Source organism: Panthera onca, chromosome A1 (genome assembly GCF_046562875.1).
Source record: "Panthera onca isolate mPanOnc1 chromosome A1, mPanOnc1 haplotype 2, whole genome shotgun sequence".
NCBI lineage: Eukaryota > Metazoa > Chordata > Mammalia > Carnivora > Felidae > Panthera > Panthera onca.
Window position 1 is genome coordinate 236842899 of NC_138339.1, and position 23727 is coordinate 236866625.

The 23727-nt window shown below is 41.0% G+C and overlaps 1 protein-coding gene across 1 annotated transcript in view; it reads right to left on the minus strand.

The window, feature by feature from the left end:
- Nucleotides 1-23727, minus strand: part of SGCG (sarcoglycan gamma) — a 226100-nt gene that overhangs the window by 136984 nt on the left and 65389 nt on the right. The window lies entirely within an intron of this gene.

A 23727-nucleotide genomic window follows, 5' to 3' on the forward strand; every position in this document is an offset into this window, starting at 1 on the left:
AGTTTGAGTTTATTTTTGTACTGAGCCATAAGGTGAAATTTGATAATGTACCCAAATGTTCACAGGCAGCTAAAAGGTAATGATAAGAATACTGTTTACAATGGTCAATACACCTGGGATGATACTAGAAATTAGGAGTAAAAGGAAAGCAGAGATATCTAGTTAAATAATTTTCAACCAAAGGGGCAGTACTGTTGCTTTCTTGGGGGAGTGTCTGGAAATAAGTGGGGACATTTTGGTTGTTAGGCAGCCTGGAGCACTGGTGGCATTTAGCGTCCTTGTGCAATTAATATCCTGAAGTATGTAGATGATTCTTCTGAATTAAGACTTGTCTTTTTCTGAGTGCCAGTGGTGCCTCACTGAGAAACACTGTCCTATGAACTTGGGATTTTTAAAGAATGAAGCTAATAATGGAAATTAAATTAAATTAAATTAAATTAAATTAAATTAAATTGTAAGCTATTCATATAACAGTAAAGGACACAAATAGGCCATACATACACAGAGAAACATAAATGGTCAACAGCTGTAAGGAAAATATTCCATCATTTAATAAATAACAAAGTGATGATAAAAACAAGATATCTATTCTTCAGGTTGGCAAATATTTAAAAAAACATATAGCATTCAACATTATAAAGGTTTTTGATAAATGACAATCTCATAAACTGCTAATGAGAATTTTCTTTTGGCACAAGATTTTTGGAAGACAAATTAAACTATCCATCAAAAACTTTTAAGCACTATAGGCTCATTTGGAACAATGATTCTGCTACTACAAATTTTTCTTAAAATAACATTTAGACAGTGTTGCACAGATGAACTTCGAGATTGTCATAATGTTGTGAGTTGTAGTGAAAATTAGTAAAGGACTGTAATTTCTAATCAATAAGGCATTGGTTAAATAAATTATTCTATAACTGTTCAGTGGAACATGAGTCAGTCATTAAAACTATGAGGTCAGTTTATGTTGACTTAAAAATGTGTCCATGATGTACTGTTGATAAAAAAGACAAAGGGGTACCAGGGTGGCTCAGTTGGTTAAGCATCCAACTCTTGGTTTTGGCTCAGGACATGATCCCAAGGTTCGTGAGTTTGAGCCTTGCATTGGGCTCTGTGCTGCCAGTGCAGAATCTGCTTGGGATTCTCTCTCTCTCTGCCCCTCCCCTGCTTTTCTCTCTCTCTTCCTCTCTCTCTCTCTCTCAATAAATAAATAAACTTTAAAAAAAAGACAAATATTAAGCAGTCTTGTAGAATAATAACTTTTACGTAAAAAATAGATATGCCTGTCTCAGTGAATGCAAAGTTTGGAAGTTTGAAGAATATGCGACTAAATATTACCTTGGGTGTGTGAAGTCAAGCATTTCTCTTTTTTAGTCTCTGCTTTGCTTCCTGAATGTTAAATAAGGGGATAGGTTTCCAGTACTTTTGAAAAAGCAAATTACTAGTTAACAACTTCCTACTATTAAACCATTGTGTGAGATATAATTTGAATTTTTGGAATTCGATCTATACATTATTGGGAAATGAATCACTCTACTACATATTTTTAAACAATGTAAAACTTAAAAATGCAACTAAATTCAATGAAATTCACCAGACATAACATGAAGCATCAATATAATGTTAGAAGATAACATTAGCATCAATATAATGTCAGAAGATATCCATCCCTCGAAGATGGATATGTGAAGCAATTATATTCATATAAATAATTGAACAAAATTGAATAATAATTGAAACAAAAGCTAAAATGACTCTCAGAAAGATATCATTAAAATTAAGATACTAATTCTATTTGTTCATGTATAAAAGGTTGCCTGCTTTTCTACCATTCAGGTGAAAAGATCATAACCTACTAATTATCTAACTATATATTTTTATATTTACATATGTGGGTGTATAGATATACGTGTCATTTTGATTCCATTATTCTTGGAATATATTTTTATATATAATACCTACTAACATATTTACTTTTTAAATCATTAAAATAAGTTAATCTTATAACCCATTTGGAAAATACAGACATAGAAACAAATTTCAATATCCACTAACCTAATACAACCACTGTTAGCATTTTCAGAGTTTCATTCTAGTCAGTTCATCTGCATAGACTTCTCCAGAGTACTAATGTTAGTGTGCATGTCTATTATTATGAAACCAATTTTCCAAACATTCAAGATAATTTAAAACAAAGAAATGTCTTTCCTTTTCCCACACTGATTAACACTGTATTATGTCAAGGTGTGAGTACCCTTCACCTTGGTATCCTGTGCCACTATTCATCTCAGAAAGCAATTCTACCAGAGCCTTGGATCAGCCAGGAAAAAAAGAAATGCATTGGCAGGGTTTAGACAATAATTCCACCCTTCATTTGCATTGAAATTTCCATAACTACCAAGATCACAATTATAGGTAATTTCATCAGTAGCATTTCTTAACAATGCAAAGAGAAAACAATTGCTGAAGTGCCCACTACTGTCTGCATATGGGGTGGTGTGTGTTTCGTAGTCCATCATTGAGCTGACAATGAGCTTGACCTTACTCCCTCAACTTGGGATTCCCTGGGTAATTGTCACTGTGAGTAGGAACCGTGTTCGTCTATGATGGAAGAAGAGCTACCACATGAACCCATGTAAGAAATAATTGGTGGTCAACCAGGTCATGAACAACTGGCCAAATACCGTGTTTTGTTTCCGTGGGTCCCTTAGAGCAACAGCAAGATGATAAGGCCTTGTCAATACACATTCTCCGCTGTGTGAGTTTTGGTCAAGGCTCGGTTTGTTGTGGTCATGGCTGACTGGGGGCATCTGCACTGTGGCTCAGCACACCTTCTCCTGACGGTCACTGCCCAGGTGCCAGGAGCCATGTTTGGAATAGAGGTGGCAGCACAGATGCGAGGGACTGGACATCTGGGAGAGGTGGGATGTTGCTGGAATGGCGAAACTTCATTCTGAGCTGTACCGTGATCCTTTCAACGTGGGTTTTCTGCACTATTCAGGAAGAACTGATGGCCGCTGTCTACGTGACATTTACCTTCTAGGGTAAATAAAGTTTTCCACTTCTTGAACCAAACCTAAAGTCAGAAAGGTGGCATTTTCATCAAGGGAAAAATGGGAGACCCGGTGCCTCAGAGTCTCTGAGCAGCGTCTTTGCTCCGTTTAATGGACACTTGGAAAGTCCTTTCTCTTAACATTCTTAGTATTTTGTTCGTTTATTTTCCTAGGAATAAAGGGTAAAATTGCCAAGATATGTCTACGAGTTACAGGCCCAGGGTAGAACATCCTTCAAGTGAACCAGACTCCTACAGCTTACTTTTCCAACAGTAAACTCAGCCAAAGTTCATTCTTCCTATTTTATTGTTTGCTATCTCTTTCATTTTTCTATTCTGTATTGGCTGTAAGCTATGGCAAATTTTGCACATTACTGTTACTATCAAGTTATTAAATTAAATAATCATATTATCTGAGTAGACATCCAGAAGTATAACACAGCACATTGTGAAGCTGGGGCACGGATTGATAATATTGTGGATTCTGTCTTAAAATCTCGAATAATTTGGTTTTAAAATCAAACGTCTCTTTTAAATAAAATTTTAAATCAAACTTGAACGTTTTCAAGTGTAAATGAATGCAGCCATTTCCTTAAAAGGAATTTCAAATAAAACAAAATACAGAAAAGAGCACAGGGCATAAATGTAAAAACTCAGTGAGTTGTCACTTCGTGAATGTCCACATACCCAACATTCAGACCAAAACAACAGAAATTTATCAGCACTCAAGTGAACTCATTCGTGCTCCCTCTCGGTCTGGCTCCCTCCTTCTCACGCAGTGCCAACCCCTGTCTTGATTTCTAACAAGAAAAAAAGTTTAGGTTCGCCTGTCTTGGGGACTTTAAATGAAATCCTGTGATGGACAAATGATAGATAGATAGGTGGATAGATAGATAGATAGCTGCTTAGAGATATAGATACAGAGATACACAGATTTGTGTGTGGCTTCCCCTGAACATTATTGTTTATGAACCTCATTTCTGTTGTTGCATTCAGCACCAGTTCATTTTTGTTGCTTTGGGTCACGATTGAAGAGTTAGAACACAGTTTGCTTTACCACGGATGGACTTTTGTCTTGTTTCCCCCTTTCGACTCCGTGAGTAGTCTGGTACACGACTGGTGGTACACTGTGCAAACGTTCCTGTTGGATGTGTACTGAAGACTGGCATCGTCGGCTCACACAGGATGATGGCAGTTCCCGGGTGCTACACCAACTGTGTTATCAGCACCATGGTTACTGAGAACAAGTGAAGGTTGCTTGGCAGGTTCTTTTTTTGTGCTTTTTACCGAATATGTCAGTCAGTGTCACAATTTCAGTGTCAGGCCTATAAATCAAGGGGTAATTAGAGAAGTCTGGCTCTTTCCCCCGGTCCCCTACACTGTGTTCCTTCCCTCCCTGAAGCACCACGTTTGAGAAGTAGCTACCGTAGGGCTTCCACTGTCTCCACATGCAGCCAGTAAGTGAGCATCACGGGTGTTAGAAATGGGTTTCGTTGATGAAAAGTGTGGCTTGTTGGTAAGCAGAATGGTTACGGAAATCGCGTTGACCAGTGAACTTCACAACGTTTAAGGTCTATAAATTGGCTAGGAACATGTTGAGCACACTTGCGTAAGCACAAGAGGACACTAGACTGGTGAGAGTCAAGTAGCCTAGAAGTGGAGCTTTGGATAGGGTGGCTAAGTGGTCTCATGTTCAGTCACTGATTTGGAAGATAATCCATGAGCTATATGATGAGCACAGTTCTACAAAGGGAATATTGTCACATTTGTTTTGGGTGGAACTTTGTGGAAGGTGCTGTGGACTTCAGGTAACTTGCAGAACTGGCCATGGAACAGTTCCGTGTCTATTTTGTAACGAATGTATGTGTGACAGATTTCGATCTGAGATTTAGGTTTTAAATGAAGTCTGTGATACTTACCAGCCCTAACTATTGCTGGCGACTGATAACTTACCAAAAAGACTCTTGCTACGATCACTACTGAGGGTGGCCTTCACTACCTTCTTGATCTGGGAAAATCCTACTTCAAGCTACCCAAAAGACATATTATGAAAGAAGACTTGTAACAAAAACAACAAAGACCACTAATCAATGTTTCCAATGAAGATATTGGTAACGATGTCGTAAAGATTAGATAGTAAAATATACATTCCAAATTTATATGCAGTCAATCTAACCTAATCAGCATCACGCTAAACAAACTACGTAAAGAATCGATGTTTACAAAACCTTACCAGAAAGGTGAAGTTGCTTAGCATCACCTTATAGGTATCGGGTATTGGTTTCTGAGAATAAAAATCTAGACACGTTATAGGAGTCATTTTTAGAATGTGACTTCAGCAAGTTTCATTCCGTGAAAATGAATTGTTTTTCAGATCATTATTTCCACAGAGGTTTCAATTAAGTTCCAGCATCATCAGACTGTTTTGGGGTCTGTGACATTCTGAGATACAGCTGTGGGGAGCCAGGGGGGAATGTGCTGGGTTTTGGTAGAGTTATTTGTAGATTAGAAATTAATTTATCTCCCAGTTAATCCTCCTGACAGCTGATTGACAAGGGCAGACAAGTTAGACACCGAAGAATGGAAGAGGGCCTTCTGAACAGGAAAGCTGTGGGCGCGGGGAAGGTGCACAGGGAGGGGAGAGACGGGAGAAAAGGCTAACAAGTGATTTTTTTTAAAATTTTTTTTTTAACGTTTATTTATTTTTGAGGCAGAGAGAGATAGAGCATGAACGGGGGAGGGGCAGAGAGAGAGGGAGACACAGAATCTGAAACAGGCTCCAGGCTCTGAGCTGTCGGCACAGAGCCTGACGCGGGGCTCGAACTCACGGACCGTGAGATCATGACCTGAGCCGAAGTTGGATGCTCAACCGACCGAGCCACCCAGGCGCCCCTAACAAGTGATTTTTTAGATCAACCCCAAGCACTACCTCTATTCTGGAACAATATTCTTTGGTGGTAGGAGTTGAACTGTTGCATTACAATTGTTGAGACATTGCACTAACATGACTGCACCAAGCCTTCAAGTTCTTTGTCGAGTTTCCCGCCCAAACTTGACTGACCCACTTGAACAGCTCACTAGAAAATACCAATTTCCCCTTTTTGTTTTACAAAATTTTAACTTATATAATGACGCTTTTAGTTTTAAGGTTGTAATCTCTCCTTATAAGTGTTACAGCCAATCATTTATTTATATTCTATACATTTAGCCCAGGTTTTGATTTAAGTTGATTTCCTATTGCGATTGCCATCTTAGTCTTTCATGGTTTAATTAACTGAGTAGATTTCAATATATTTTAGTCTATCATTTCTAAAAATTAACTTTCATGATGTGTTAAGAATTAAATACTGTCAAGTTGCTGCAAAATTGTTACCATTTTAATAGAACTACACAAAACAGGAAGAAATTACCGAGATTTAATGTGCTTTTTGAAAATTTTAGTTATGAGATCCGTCAATGCTGACATCTTAATTTTGTTCTACTCTTCAAGTGATGCATTTATTTTTATGTAATTATGAGCTGTCAAAGGTCCCTTTCATAACAACAGATTTTATTTGCTTCACTGAACTTAATGAAATCCTTGTGCATGAGTGAATTTCACAGATATATTTAAATCTGGTACCTGAAAGTCTTGTTTCTAATGGTGTTTATTATTTTAAAACATGAAGGCTATTGAAGAAAAAACAAATAAAATCCTATGAACCACAGGTTAAAAGATATTGAAGAAGATATTTAGCAGATTCTGATGGCTTCGGTCGGTTGTATTCCTACATCGTTTCAATCTCTTGGATGGCTAATTTAATCTTAACGTTGCCAGACACGATTCCGTAACTTTCTTCGGAAACCCACTTGTCTCCCTTTCTCTGTGGTTTTGCTTTCCACGGTTTCAGTTACCCCCAGTCAAACTTGGTCCGGGAGCAGACAGTCCTCCTTCTGACTTATCATCACGAGGTCAATAGTAGTGTCATGATGCCTACATTATTCACCTCACTTCATCTCATCGCACGGGCATTTTATCATCTCACATCGTCACAAGAAGAAGAGTGAGTATGGTACAACAAGACATTTTGAGAAGGAGAGAGAGAGAGAGACCAGGTCCATGTTACTTTTACTACAGTGTATTGTTATAATTGCTCTATTGTATTATTATTGCTATTAATCTTTTACAATCCTCAATTTAAAAATTAAACTTCATCGTAGGCATGTACTGGAATAAACATAGTATATGTAGGGTTGGGTACTCTCCATGGTTTCAGGCATCCATTGGATGTCTTGGAGCGTATCCTCATGGATAAGGGGGGACTACACGATGTGCTGTCGTCAGAAAGGGTTTCCTTAGAACTAACAGCTTTGTTTTGACGACTACATCATTCCAAAAAAGGTATTTAGTCCATTCAATGGTTTCCCTAAATCAATCAGCCACATTAAACATTCTATGAGTTTTAGACCCATCTCCGGATTTGGAGGTTCTGAGGAAGAAAGAACTACCAGAAGCCTAGTCCTTATGCCACCTCCCTGGCACCCCATGTACTCTTCCTCTTTTTCTCTATTTCTGCCCTCCCTCTCTCTCCCCTCCTCTTCCTTCCCACCCACTCCCCTCTCCTTCTCTTCTCTTCCCTCCTCTTTCTTAACCTACCCTTTTCCTTCCTCCCTCCCATCAGTCATCACCCTATACTGATGACCCCTGCTCAGTTGATGAGACTTGTTTTGGCCACTCATGGTTAGGATATCACTTTTGATTGTTTTGGTCATCTTCCATTTCTAAATATATGCTATAATTATTATACCTATAGGTTTTTTTTAAGTTTATATACTTACTTTGAGGAGGTCAGAGAGAGAGAGAGAGAGAGAGAGAGAGAGAGAATCCCAAGCAAGTTGCTGACAGCACAGAGCCTACCTAACACAGGGCTCGATCTCATGAACTGTGAGATCGTGTCCTGAGCTGATATTGAGTCAGACACTCTCAGGTGCCCCTATACTTCTTATCTTGTTCAGAGTTCGTTTCATATCTAATGATACCTTTAAATTCTAATCCTGTGACTTGCTTCTGGTCACCTCCTTTAAGTCTGAGTGCAGCGCAGAAAAAAAGAGTATTGACTTTGGGCAGCGAAGCTGGATTTCAGTCCAGCTCCACCACTAAAGTGTTGGGTCCTGTCCCTCTCTGGGCTTTGGTTCCCAATAAGGGGGTTGGACGAAGTTAACGTTCTTAACCTGGATGCTAAGAATTAGACCTCAGTATTCTCTGAAATTCTTAAATTTATAAAGAAAATTTCGTGTAAGTGTGCATTCGTTTGGACAGTGTCTAAACCTTTATAAGATTCTCAAAAAGTTTCCTTGATTACAGTAACTTCATATCTGTGGTGTCAGCTTATGTTTCAGACACATCATTCTAATAATCACTTATAAAAAGTATATTAAAGTCTTTGGAGACTCTGGACTGTGCTAGAAATTTAAGAAGCCGTGGCTTGGTACCCCGGGACAAACATACAAGAGGCCCTAAACTATCTTGTGAATGTATAAAAAACGTGATTAAATGTTCTCGGCCAGAAACGGCACCAAACATGTAGAAAACAAACAGTTGTCACTCCTATTACAAATTTACATATCTCGAAATTCATGACATAAATTAACTTGAATTAGAAGTCACAAGGTTTCTTAGCTCTGGGGTTTCAAGCTGTGACTTTCTGCAACATGTAAATTCAGTGAACCTAAAACTTCTTCACCATGAATAGTCATGAACAGATTTCAAGAATAGTGTCATAAGTTCCTATTGAAACTACAGTCTGAAAGGTTCATTAACTTTAGTGAAGAAATAAAATCTGAATTGGCTCAAACCCCTTATCTATATTTAAAAATTTTACCCTTGTGCTCTTTGCTGGTTTTTCAAATAATTCGAAATGCTTTGCAATAATCTGTCACAATAATTAGGACGTTTTTAGACGGGATAAAATAGATGTCTTATAGTCTTCACTCTCACTTCATTGGCTTCAACTTTAGTGATGAAAAAAGTCCTTCATAAACTTTCGTTACCATTTTCACCTTGGTTTTGTCCCTTTAATTAAGTACAGGTAAGCAAACAGTCAAGTTGTGCCGACTTTATGTCAGGAAATGTGCCAGCCGGGAGAAGACAAAGAGAAAGACATTCTGCCCAAGGGACTTCTTAAACCGAATTTAACAGCTCACTTTGGAGCATGAGGAAATGAGAAGTGGTGTCAGGTTTCCTACAAGGAGTTTTTAAGAGAATATCGGTGGGATTCTACGCGCTGAGAAAAAGTAGAGTAAGAAGCATATCGAGTATGATTAGGTTTAGTTACTGGATGGGTCAGATTTGGAGCAGATCACAGATTAGAGGTAAATGCGTGTTGTTCACTGGGACGTGGTCCTGAAACGGTTTGGTGTCACTCAGCTTGCTCTAGAAGACGCTGCGAGAATTGCACAAGCGTTTTGAGACCGAACTTGAACGCGCTCACTTTCTCTTTAAGAAAGATAGTTAGGGGCGCCTGGGTGGCTCGGTCGGTTAAGTGTCTGACTTCGGCTCAGGTCATGATCTCGCGGTCCGTGAGTTCGAGCCCCGCGTCAGGCTCTGTACTGACAGCTCAGAGCCTGGAGCCTGTTTCAGATTCTGTGTCTCCCTCTCTCTGACCCTCCCCCGTTCATGCTCTGTCTCTCTCTGTCTCAAAAATAAATAAAAACGTTAAAAAAAAAAATTAAAAAAAAAAAAAAGAAAGATAGTTAAAAGATGGTGCGCTGGCAGTGACCCTGAAAACTTCTGAGTCAAAAAGACGCTGGAAAGTGTGGCGGGAACAGCCACACAGAGGGAAGTGATATTTGTGACGCACAACCTACGGAGAATGGTTATTTGCAAGAGACGGGATGACTCCTATGAAATGAGCTCAAAAACTTACAAGAGGCAAAACAGTACAAACTGACAAAGGCCCATACAGACTGTGACAGATGGTTTTCAAAAGGTGGCTGCCGTCCATCCCGTCCTTCCCTCTGTGTGTGTGTGTGTGTGTGTGTGTGTGTGGCTCTTTACCCATTTAGAGATGTTTTCTCGGTTTTTCCTGAATCCAGGCTGGTTCAATGAATTTCCTTGACCAATAAGATGCAAGAAATCATGGTGAATAAGCAATTGAGAGAAAAGGAAATCTGAACGTCCGAGACAATGAGACATGTTTAACCTTGCTTATTATAATCACAGATATGAAAAGACAATGTCATTTCACACACACCAGAGAGGCATGTTTAGAAAGCCTGACAATAGCAGACGACGGTGCAGGTGTCACTGTTGGGGTCAATAAAACTTGGTACAGACACATTAGAGACACCCTTGCTGGAGCATCCAGACGCGTTGCACGTGAACATCTCCCAGACAGCTGACTCTGTTCTACGTGTACACTCTAGCCTAGTTTCCACGTAAGTCGGTGGAAACGTGTGAGAATGTGTAGCCTGGCAAAAGCTTATTAAAGCAAAAGATTGGAAATCAGCTAAATGTTTGCCGTCAGGAGAAAGAAAAATTTGTGATGAGTTTGTGTGAAGGAGCAAAGCAAGTTGCAGCATACTAGCTTATTATTTGTGGAAGGCTCTCACAGGTCGTGGGTTCGGTGCTAAGTGTTTCCACGAACCGTTTCATTTCAGGCGTCCCAACACCACCGTGAGTACGATCGTCCCCATCGTCCCCATCCTTCCTGTTTTCCAGAGAAGGGGAGTCGTTTCCCAAGACGTACAGCTGGTGAATGGGAGAGAGGAGATTTGAACTCAGCAGTCCATATTCTTAACGACTCCTTTAGGCTGCGTTTTGAAAATTGTTGAAGACCCCCAAGGAATTCTCCACTTGCAGACATCTGCCCCCAGAGGTGGGTGGATGAGGGCACGTGCCTGTCCTTCCCTTCGTGAGCTCCGGCTGGTGGGGAGCCTCTAGATCCAGGTGTCTTCGGGTGTCCATGTGTGAGAATAGAGGGGTGTCCAGGCAGGAGAACGTTAGCTTGCTTGAGAAGAGAAAACACAGAGTTGTCGTATCAAATTTTCAAGGCTTGTAAATAAATTTTGCACACTCGGAAGAAAACATGGAGATGTTCTTATGTTAAAGGAATAGCACAGGATATTGTGTTGGAAAGGAGACAATCAGTGAAAGTGTGTATTTATTAAAGGTCTGGTGCATGATGGGGAGGCGCTCAATAAATAAATGTTCTCTTCTTTAATCTAAAATCTCTGTTCGCAGTATTATTGTTTATGTTAACACCTCAATAAAACCATGGGCTTTCATAGGAAAGCCCTTGAGGTCTGAATTTATGAATTTGTATGTGCTGATTTCAGCGTGTTCTAAGTATACAAGCAAAGACACAAGAAATAATAATGGATTTTGAGTAGCTGTGCAAAGTCAGCAGCCAGAAAGATGTCCAAGAGCCAGTAAAAGTTTATTAATAAGTAGGGGAAAGCGGAGGTCATTTGTTGGCTGAGACCAAGTCTGGTCTAGAAATAGTTTATAACTCCCCATCAGTAGTATACCCTTGAAAACGGTCATGAATTTCTGTCACCTTGATCGGGGGAATACTTGTTCCTGTTCAAGATGATGGAGGACAGCATTGAATAAAACAAAGACCTCAGCCACCATGAAGCATAGTGACAGACAATAAACACATAAATATATAAAATATATGTCACGTCAATACTGGGAGAGACGGTGATAAGTGCCTTGATACGTAAAGCAGGAAAGGGGGTTATGATATGCAGATGGGCGCCTAGGGTCGAGACCATAAATTCGGTAGGGAGGTCTCTTGGAGAAGCGGCCTTTTAGTAAAGACCTGCAGGAAAGATTATTGTGAAGAGAAAGACGAGCAAGAACAAGAGGGTGCCTGTTAGTTCTAGAAAGATCCAAGAGGCCAATTTACTTGAGCAAATCTAGGGAGGGTGTGGAAATGAAGGTGGCCACATCAGGTACCATTTGCTGGCCACCAAGAAGACATTGGCTTGTTCTCTATGTGTGATGACAAAGCCATTGAGCGATACTGTGATGGACTGAATTGTGTCTCCCCCCATCACCCCCCACCACATTCGCATGTTGAAACCCTAACCTCCAAGGTGACCGTATTTGGAGATTTGGCCTTTAAGGAGGCAATTGTCTTAAGGGTGGAGCCCTAATCCAATCTAGCGGGTGTCCTCCTAAAATGAAGAGATCAGGACATATGACAGCCACGAGGCATGTGAGGAAAAGAGGAAAAGCCATGTGAGGACACAGGGAGCAGGCGGCCATCTGCAAGCTAACAAGGGAGGCCTCGGGAGATACCAAACGTGCCGACCACTTGTTCCTAGACTTCCAGCCTCCAGGACCGTGAGAATAAATTTCTGTTGTTCCCTCCACCCATTGAATAGATCGCAGTAACAGGGGCAATGTGGCAGATAGTCCAGGTGAAAAAAGAAAATAGTCCAGGTGAGAGGTGACAGTGGCTTGAGCCCTAAAGGGTCAGATTAACCCATCATGGAAGAAGCTGTATCCTGGAGTTTCCTGATTGGCTAGTTGTGGGACGATTTTATTTACTGGGATTGAAATCTGTGGATCTGAAAGATAGATGCCAGTTTCTTTGAAGAGCTTTTTCAGAAAAGCAAACTTTGAGGGTCAGGGTCAGGAATTTAGGTCTTTTTTTTTTTTCTTAATGTTTATTTATTTTTGAGAGAGAGACAGAGCACAAGTGGGGAGGGACAGACAGAGAGGGAGACACAGAATCCGAAGCAGGCTCCAGACTCCGAGTGGTCAGCACAGAGCCTGATGTGGGGCCCGAACTCACGGACCGTGAGGTCATGACCTGTGCCGAAGTAGGACACTTAACTGACTGAGCCACCCAGGCAACCCAGGAATTTAGGTCTTAGGGCAGTCTCTGTTCATAGATAGGACTTGGGTCTCCTTGATATGATACACTATATTATATATGCTACAATATATATTCCTCAGATATGATTATAGCCATCTAATATTTTTGTATATCTTTATATACTTTATATATGCATATATATATATATGTATGTATGTCTATATATAGGTCTCCCTAGAACTCCATTTTTGCATAGAATAGCTCCCAATGTTTAGTCTGATTAGACAGAGCTGGAAGGGGCAATAAGAGTTTCCTGAGAAATTCCCATCCACCATGCTGCAATGACTTTGAAGATTGTCCACACAAAATCCCTCCCCTTCAAGCTCTTCTCAGATCTAACCGCCTCTATGACATCATTTTGGATTCCTCTAGCCCTTCCTGAGGGCCTTCTGTCTGAGCTATTTATTAATTATTTGCATCATATGATTTTGTTATTATATACCTTAATGTATAGTTCACTAAGGGTTCGTCACTTTTGGTGTATTGTTTCTTTTGATGTGTTTACCTGGCTATGTTGTGAATTCACTGAGAGCAGTAACCATGCCCTTATTTTTCGTTCTTAAAAACATTGAGACCAGAAATGGTCAGAGCTTTGGTTGGATATTTTGGTTACGTGAAATAGACAAACACCTCTAAAATAAACCGTACAGATCATTCTTTGCTCTGAGGAATAATTTGTTTCAGCACTTTTCAGAAGCAATCTTTTAAAGAGAAACGATAAACATTAAACTAGAGATGTGTTTTACTGGAAAAGTTTTGTTGCTTTACAAAAGAAAATTACCCTTGAGAGAGGAAGAACTGTCCTGACCAACGTGAGCACAACATTCCTAGTAATTAGAGTATCCTCTTATTCTGGAAATAGGTTACAGAGTCAAACGAAAGATGACATGGCAAAATGGAGTGGTGGCTGGGGTCGTGGGGTCTGGGTCCGCACGCCCGGTGATGTTTACAGGAGTTGTAATTTCAATGACTTAGATTGTTCAATGACATCTTGCAATGATTTTTGTGTGATTCCAAACTGCACAATTCATGGTCATTTCCAAGACAAATTTTAGACATTTTTTGTCGCTCCCCGAGCATACGGAAATTTTGTCGTGCCTCTCTTAAAGAGAAACAGTGAATTAAGTTACTGAACGGTTAATTCCTTCACTTGGCAGTTATTTATTGCATGTTGAAGTGGGCCAGATAGAGCGACGAACAGGCTGGAGAAGGTTCAGGCCTCAATGTCAACTCAATCGTTTAGTAAACCTTACGCGGACACCCCTCTGCTTGATTGCTAATGTAGTGGAGACCGCACAGTGGAGTGATTTTATTGATGGGGCTGCATTCTGGGTTATTAGCAGCTCAGTTGCAGGTGAAGTCTAAAATTAGACATTACTCACAGCCTGATCTCTCTCTCTCTCTCTCCCTCTAGGGGCTTCTCTTCCGCTTATGTGTGCTGTCTGCCACCCATTTGACTCAAAGCTCTGTGCTTGTCGGAGTCAGGTCTGGACCACCCACCAGTGCCCCATCAGAAGCTGGCACGTTAACGTGTGTACAGAATTTTAACTAATGAATGGGATGCAACGTACGATCCGGCGTGCCCCGTAATTTACAATTTGCTTTTTAGAGTGTACTTAGACATTTATTTTTCTCTCTTTCGTTTTAAAGTTCGGTCGTTTTCCTGAAGCAAAGTATGCCTTGAATCGTGCATGCCATTTTCAAGATGTATCCGTGGTCTGACCCATACGTGATTTAACTCGAGTATTAACACGCGCTTTTCTGTAGGTGCCGTTGCGGCTCCTTGCATGCGTTTTGCTATTTGGAAAGCTTTTTTAAAATCATGATTCGCACGAATAGGAGGAGGTCCTCAATTATACCTGGATTTGCATTACTTGTTTAATAGGATAAGCCCAGATGTGCTGAGATGGTTTAAACACTATGTATCCCAGATGTGCCTCTGTTAAATCACAAATCCAAGGTAATAAATATGCTGCTGTTGTATGTTCAGTTTCATTAAAATCTATCTCTAGGCAATTTATCTTTATTAATTTGTGATGTTTTTCATTGAAAATAGCCAGAATATTTTGGCCGGGAGATTCAGACTCCCTGCCGACTGCAGAATTGTACATCTGGAAACTCTTTTGAAAGCAGTCCTCATTCACCTTGCCACGGAAGAGCATGCCTTTTTCTTTGTATTTCTATCATTATTTATGACTGTCATTCTAATTCACATACATTATAAAAATTGTGAAAAACACAGTATACAGAAAACTTAACATCAGCTACAACCTCAGCATCACCAAAGTTTTCATGTACTTATGGGGCCCCCCGGGGTGGCTCAGTCGGTTGAGCATCTGACTTCAGCTCAGGTCGTGATCTCGTGGTTCATGAGTTCGGGCCCCGCGTCGGGCTCTGTGCTGACAGCTCGGAGCCTGGAGCCTGCTTCGGATTCTGTGTCTCCCTCTCTCTCTGCCCCTCCCTGACTCACACTCTGTCTCTCTCTGTCTCTCAAAAATGAATACATGTTAAAAAAAATTAAATTATCTCTATTAAAATTTTCCATTCAGCATTCCATCTAATCAAATGACCAATGTCATTGTGGAGACTGTTAAAAAGCATGTATTAAAGTGAAATCCAGGTACAGTAAAATCCTTTTATTCCCCACGTGTCTTGAGACATTTTTTTCCCTTTGTGCTCAGTGCTTGTGTATATTATTTCCCTTTGCACTTGTCAAGGTTAAAATTATTGGACTCACACAGGGAATAATAACTTTGAGGTTCTCACTCTATAGTCTGTGCCTTAGAAAAGATGCAAAGTAATTGTCTTCATACAATTTTGGCTTGATCTTTGTGCAAGTTACTGTGTCCTAATAGAATCTTTGCCTTTCACAAAAGGTGGCCAACCCAACCACAGTTCTGTTGTCTCTTAAGACATACGTGTCTTCATTCAACTGTCAACACTGAATGGTATTGTGTGATTGAAATTTGCTAAGAGAGTAGAGCTCAAATGTTCTCTCTCACACACCCATAAAAGTGAGGTGATGGATGTGTTAATTAAATAGATTGAAGGAATCTTTTCACAATGTAGCAATACATCAAAATCACCACTATGTATACTTTAAATATTGTATAATTTTCTATGTCAATTATACCTCAAAGCTGAATTTAAGAAAAAAAAAACTACAAAGTAGGCACCTTCCAAATATTTATTGGAAGACTGTTTTCTTTTTAAAAAATATTTTAAATTTTATTTTTGAGAGAGAGAGAGAGAGAGAGAGAGCACACAAGCAAGAGAGAGGGGCAGAGGAAGAGAGAGAATCCCAAGCAAACTCCACACTCAGGGGCTGGATCCCATCATGACCTGAGCCGAAATCAAGAGTCAGACGCTCAATAGACTGAGCCACCCAGGCGCTCCTTGGAAGAATGTTTTCTAACTGTATTTCTAATATTCAACAAATCTTGATTGCAAAAATGATACAGCCCATCTTACGTGATAGATATGAGTCTTCAACTGGGAAAATGTCCCTCTTTGTGTTGGCTGCTAAAAGCTTAGCCCAGTATAACTTTCGGATCTCCATTGTCTGCTTGTGTATTAGGAAAGAGGCTAAGCAAATGTCTTCAAAGTTTACCCCACCTTTGGGCCTCATTCTGTTGCATTTCCCACTCCTACGCTTATATTTCTTTCCTTTGGTTCATCATTTTGTGGTATTTTAAGCCTTTCATTGTAAACTCCTCGTAACCCATCTGCAATGAGATTTTTAAGAGAATAAATAAAATAAAGTAATTTAAGTCCCGACCTCATGATTAAATTTTCTTTCTTTAAAAAAATTTTTGTCCTCTGAAATCTAATAACTCCATGGAATTTTGTGGGGAGTGCTCACTTTCTGTATTTGTATTTTCCGCATTTGTTTGGCAAGTATAGGATGTACTTGTTGAATGCTAGGAATTAAAGAAGGCTACGTGTATAATGGGTTTCAGTTTTGTAATTCCAATGACTATAACTTGAAATTTATAGTCCCGGCAGACGTTTCACACACGACCACCACGACCGCCCACAGACAATAGAATCCGAGAGTTGGACCGGAGTTGTCTGATAGCAGAAGGGAAATCTGAATTGCAGAGCCTAAGTGACTCGACTAGGGTACATTGGTTGCCAGCAGGGTGAAAATGGAACTTAGGTCGTTCGACTGAACTCACTCCCCTTTATCTGTGCCCCTTACCATAACAATCAGTCCGCCCCAGACATATTTTGTTAGCATGTATACGTGAATATGAAGGAACCCAGAATTCCCCATCCCCGATAGCTTGCAGTCTGCTATTAGAGAAGACAACAATCAGGTTAGCTGAAAAACAAAGCGTGGAATATTCACTGTATAGAAATGGTACTGAGTGCTACAGGTTCTCAAGAGGGTAGACCACATCCTGTTTGAGGGGTGGGAAAGGCCACCCCTCAAAGGTCAGGGGGGGTGGGCTAGGGCTACGGTGCTTTAAGTCTGTGCTTCTCAAACTTTAATGCGCATATGAGTTACTACCAAGAGTACTGCTTCCGGCTCCAGGGTAGGTCTGAAATTCAGCATTTCTCCCGTGCTCCCGGGTGATAGGATGCTGTGGTCCATGGCAAGACTCCAACTTCTAATCAGTAGTCAGGATGCCTGCTTCTTGATCTTTTAAGTGTTCTTAAACTAGGTTTCCCAGATCCCTGAGGCCCCCTGGGGTTGGGAGTAATTCTTATGCAAATAAATTACATTTTAATCTGCCTTAGTTCCTGGGGTTCGAAGGTTAAGATTTTACTTGAAAAAAAAAATGGGGTGGATTGCAAAAATCTCGCCTCTTGAGACCCCGTAGCTCGTGTGTAGCTCCTTAGCTCCGTGTCACTCCCATACAATGAGTATTCTATGTTCTGTTATTCAGCTAATTTGCTTTTTGTTTTCTTTCCGACCAGATTGAAAGCTTTCAGGGATCAGGGACTCCGGATTCCTTACTATTTATGAATAAATGTTTAGAAAATATTTCTGGGCTGGAGCGATTGCTATGGCACGGGAAATAGATAAAGGGGAGTGATTTCGGTCGGGTGACCTAAGTTCCATTTTGGAAACCAATTATTTTGATCACAGGAAGCCATCAAAAAGTTTTGAGAATATCATGGCCAGGTAGGTATTCTAAAAAGAGCTCCAGTAGTTAGGAGTAGGGTTTAAGACAGGAAGCCAGGAGACCAGGTAAGTTTCTTCCCTTGCAACGCGTTATTAGGGTCCTGGTGGCTTTGCTAGGAAGGTGAAAATGAGAATTGAAACAGAAGGTGGGATTGGAGGAATGTGGGTAGGACTGGGTACCTTATTGGATGTGAGTAGTCAAATGAAGATCAGGGGACTGAGCACTCTCCAGGATTTGAGGTGAAAAGAAAAGTTTCAATTTTGTCGCACGCTTGACCATAGTGGACACTTCTTTCCCTGTCTGCCTGCTTCCTCCATAAATCTTCTGGGAGCAGCCTGGTCCCAGACCCCCTCCTCTGCCCTACACCTTGTTACCATGGCACAGATTTCCTTCCTTCCACTCTCCTTTTCCACCTTCCTTTTTTAAAATTTTATTTTACTTATTTATTCATTTATTTTTTTTTAATTTGAGAGACACAGAGAGAGAGAGAGAGCATGGGGGAGGGGCAGAGAGAGAAGGAGAGACAGAGAGAGAGCATCTTAAGCCCCTACTCAGGGCTCAACCTCATGACCTTGAGATCACCTAAACTGAAATCAAGAGTCGGTCACTTAACCAGAGCCACCCAGGCACCCTGCTCCCACTTCCTTTTTCACAGCAATTAACATAGTAGTGGTGTTTTTTCCTTTCTTTCTTCAACGCATGAGACTTCCTGGTGTTTTTTCCTGTTCTTTCTTCAACGCATGAGATTTCCTCCCTAATTAGGCTAAGCATTTCTCTGTCCGAGAACAGTGTTTCAGTTATTTTTGCAAACAGAAGGCCTGGCACCAGGTGCCTGAAAAAGGTTTTTGAATGAATAACCATAAAGAGGTACAGTATTTAATTCCTCATCTGCCTGAGTGCCGGTGCTCAGGAAACACACGTTGAAACATCAGTTGCTTCACACTTGCATGAAGACAGACCCTGAGACATCAGCAGAGTCTGATTTGGAGTCTGGAAGAACTGCCACTCACGAGTTATGTGACCTCAGATAAATTATTTAACTTCTCTAGGCTTCTGGGCTGCATAAAAGCTCCATAACTGTCCTTTAAATGGAGGTAAATATTGCCATCTTCCTTTAAAGATGGCCTTTGTCTTGCTGTGTAATGTTTTATGTGTTTCCAAACTGCAATACCAGGGGTAAAATGTGAGTAGATTTAGGTACTTAAGTGGACCTTGAAAACAACCACAGCACAACAGCTATTTCAGAAGGGATATAATCATCCCCAACTGTTGACACTGGAGAGGAAAAATAAAGACCATTTATTTTTCAGCAGGACACTAAGGGTCCATCGAAACGTGTGCAAATCTTCTTGAGGAAAAGGGGAGACACATTTAATGCCACGACCATCCGAGTCCCCGAATTTGAACGTCATAGAGAGAATCTGGAATGAACTCAAGAGTAGGTGTCGTGAAAATCTGTAATAATAAAGATCTATTGAAACAACTCCCTATTAATATCTAGATACAGCTCTTTCCCAAATGTAGGACATAGAGTTGCATTATTCCAAGAAGACTTCCTCCCATAATAAAATATAATAATGGATATAGAAAGTGTAAAATGCTTGCCTCTGAAACATAATTTTTGGACTTGGAGGATAGGACACATAGGATAGAATCATTTTGAAGCCCATAGTATTTGAAATCCCATTTATATTCATAACAGTCCGTACTTTTAAACTTTTAATAGGTCCTTTCATTTCTAAAGAGAAGGGTTCACACATGAACACCATCACACATTTTGTCAGTAGAGCTTCCGGAGAGCACTGAAAGAAAGAAATCAGGAGAATTTTTCCTATTTCTAGTTAATTGCCTTGGAGTTTGCTCCATTTTCCTCTTGCCTCTGCATGTGCAATTATGGGATGAAACATTAAAATAGAAGAAGATCGGGATTAATCTCAGCTTTGTATAGAACACATGCCAAAACAGCATTGTTTGATGACCTTGGTCAGGGGCAGTGAGCCAGATTCCTTCCAATGCCTCAATTAATCCCTGATACTAAATTAAGTTCTTAAAATTCACCGCAGTGCAACTGGTAACATTACAGCTTCTCCAAGTGCCTCCCAGGGAGTGACAGAGGCAGGGCTGCTGAAACATTTCAGACCTCTACCTTCTATATTTTTTTCAACGGTTCAGTTCTCATAAGGTTTCCAAAGTACAGTGTTTAATAAAAAGCTATTTTAAAACATCATATTGCAGGGACACCTGGTCCGACTCTTGATTTCAGCTCAGGTCATGAGCCCAGGGTTGTGGGACCGGGCTCCAAGCTGAGTGCAGAGCCTGCTTAAGATTCGCAATCTCTCTCTCTCTCTCTCTCTCTCTCTCTCTCTCTCTCTCTCCCTCTGCCCTTCCCCCACTTGCGTGCACGTGAGCACGCACTCCCTCTCTCTAGAAATAAAATAAAATAAGATAAGGGTGCCTGGGTGACTCTGTCGGTTGAGCGTCTGACTCTTGTTTTTGGCTCAGGTCATGATCTCGCACTTGGTGAGTTGGAGCCCTGCGTCGGGTTCCGCGCTAACGGCACGGAGCCTGCCTGAAATTCTCTCTCTCTCTCCATCTCTCTGCCCGCCCCCCTCTCAAAATAAAGAAACTTAAAAAAATACGAATAAGTAAATAAAATAAAGTATCTTATATTTTAGGCTATGGCACACTTCAAAATTTTGATGGTTCTACATCACCTACAAGAAAAATTCTAACGCACGGGGCCGTTCACAGTCTAACATCGCTATCTTCCTCATCTTACCCGGGGCCATCGCCCTGTGTGTTCTAAACTGGAATTTATACAATGAGTCCACTGTATACACACTGCTTCCAGGGTTTTTTTTTAACATCTGTTTTCTCTGCTTGGAAAACCACTCCTCCCCTGCTCTTCAAAGCTCTAGGAAAACCTTATGTTCTCTAGAGGGAGTTAGAGCCTAGAAGTCAATAGTAAAGTAGTTCATCCTCCTCTGTCCCCATCATGCTTTGAAAGCACCTCCACTCTGCCTCCTCCCGTGTTGCCATTTAATTATTTATAATTACCTCACCACTACATTTGGAGGCAGAAACCATGTTTCATTCATCTCTCGAGTTCCAGTATTTTATACAGAGTGGGCACGTCGCAGGTGATTGATAAATGTTTCTTTAATCCATTATGGTTTCAAACGGGTACTTCTCAAGGTTTGCTGAATTTAAGTGCTTATACTATTCTCTTTACTATTACTATCACTCAACATATCCAAAACACCTACTGGGACTCAGTGACTATTTTAAGGTTTTACAACTCTCAAAGCACCATATGACATGAGGTACTCTGATTTTCTGTAACACAGTTCTATCCATTTTATAATTACAGGTTCTTTTGTGAATCTCTCTTAAATGGCATCTCAAAATATTTTACTCCACTGTCAGAGAAGTTTAGATTTCACCACATTATTCTCTGATATGTATGTATGAGAGTAATTATCAGCCAAAGAACTTTCTGAGAAGTTCTGAGAATTTCCTCTACCCAAGACTGTTATGCCTTCGATCTCTCTCGCTTCATTCATACATCAGGTGGTCATTCTTTAACTTGTTTGAAAATCCTTTCCGCTATAGATTATTCAATTATCATACTGAAAATAATGACTTGGTTAGTTCCTTTATTCATCTGCAAACATTTGTTACAGATCTATGTATTATCCACTAGGATGCAAAAATGAATCATTATGGTTCTCACCCTCTTGAACTTTGCCCTTGAGGACAGGGAGCGGCTTCTAGGTTTTGAATAGATTCAAGAGAAGGGAACACGTTTTTGCTTGAAGCTTTGCCTCCGTCCGAGAGTGATGCTTTCTGTTTCTAGCAGGGTCAGATGCAAACGTCAAGTTGAGGGAGGGCATTTATACTGTTTCATACATTCCTCGATGCTTTTTCTTTATTTGCTTATTTAAAACCATTTCATAAACATATAGCCACATCCGTTGCAAAACCATGGTGGGGTAGGTACAGTTAAAGAATATCTGTTCTAGGATATAAGTAGCCCCCCTCAAAGTAGAGCCCCCTCTACTCTTTGGTAGAATCAATTCCTCTCTTTTCCTTATACTTCCAGTAGAATGAGGGGCTTGGATTTTCTTAGTCCAAAAACTGTGCATCAACTGAAATTAGCCACACTCATTTTCACAGGAGCGCAAGAGGAATGTTAGCATAAAAAGGAAGTGGACCGGAAATGGGCTATCGGCTTGTAAATTTGCTCTTACCACAGGTTTGCTCTTACAATTTGTTTCTAATTATTCCCTAGAAATGAAACATGGTCAGCTCGAGCCAGGGAAGCTTTAGGAAACCCGATTCAAGATAATTATACCATGAACAACTTAAAGATTTTTTCAAAATAGAATAATTATTTAATGCTAGGTAACATTATAGAATGACAACAGTAAGTTTAATTATTATTATTATTTTTAAGTTTATTTATTTATTTTTGAGAGAGACAGAGAGAGTGTGAGTAGGGGAGGGGCAGAGAGAGAGAAGACAGAGAATCCCAAGCAGGCTCCACGCGGCCAGAGCGGAGCCCAGCTTGGGGCCCGAACTCACGACACCGCGAGATCATGACCTGAGCCCAAACCAAGAGTTGGACGCTTAACCAACTGATCCACCCAGGCGCCCCGTAATTATTGCTTTTATCTGCTCTTTTATTTATCAGAGGTGTTTTAAATAGAATGTTACTTCCAGACTAATCCTATTGCAACGTTTGGCGTGCATGTAGCTTATTGTCTTTGTCCTCAAAAACCCCTCGACTGTGGCCCCCTTCCCCTGCCTCCTTCCCTTTTAGTCTGCCATATCTTGGTAGGACACACACCTCAGAATTCCTTTCCCCTGAATCTCTCTTCCTTTAATGTCCTGCAACTTATAAGTTTTTTTCCATCAAGCTGTTTAGAGACAGAGGGTGACTTTCAGAAGCATATTCTCAAATATGTCTGAGTTATTGGGAGGCTGGCTGTCCGGTGGTATGGGACACTGATCCCACACGCTCTGTGCAGCCAGATTTCCTCCAGTCTCCCTAGTGAGTTTCCCGGGTTGGAACGCAACCTCTTGACTCCCACTACTAGAGTTCAGGAATTCCTGAACATTTTTGCCAAAATGGCGGCACAATCGTCTCTGGGAGAAGACTCTGTGGAAGCCCCGAGGAGCCACCTGAGAAAGAATTCAAGCCATGTCCATTGCTGAGGGTCATTGAGTTTGTGGGGGGTTGCCTGCCAAGAATCTGTTTGTGGGCCGGGAGGGTATGGCTGTAGGACCTTCCAGGAGAGAACCCAGCCAAGAATGACCCAGGCTTGTGAGCCTGATGCCGTCCAGCTTCACTGGTGGGAGGAGTAAGAAGTCTGACAGTGGTGGTGGTTGCTTGAACATGTCCCCGGGCCAGCTGAATGCGGGTCTGGGATTAGGGGGACGGTGAGGGCTGTTAAAAAATGGAAAGGACTGAAGTACTGACCTCAGGAGCTCGGAGGCACAGGATGCCTGCTCTGGGATGTGCGAGTGAGAAGGGGACAGGGCACTAGCCGCGGTCTGGCAGTCGCACACTGGCCATCCCACGGTTCCAGCCAAGGCAGGGTGCAGGCGGGGGAGCACCCGGAGCAGTAGCGGGAGGAGGATCCCAAGGACAAGTTCAGGGCGGGTCGCC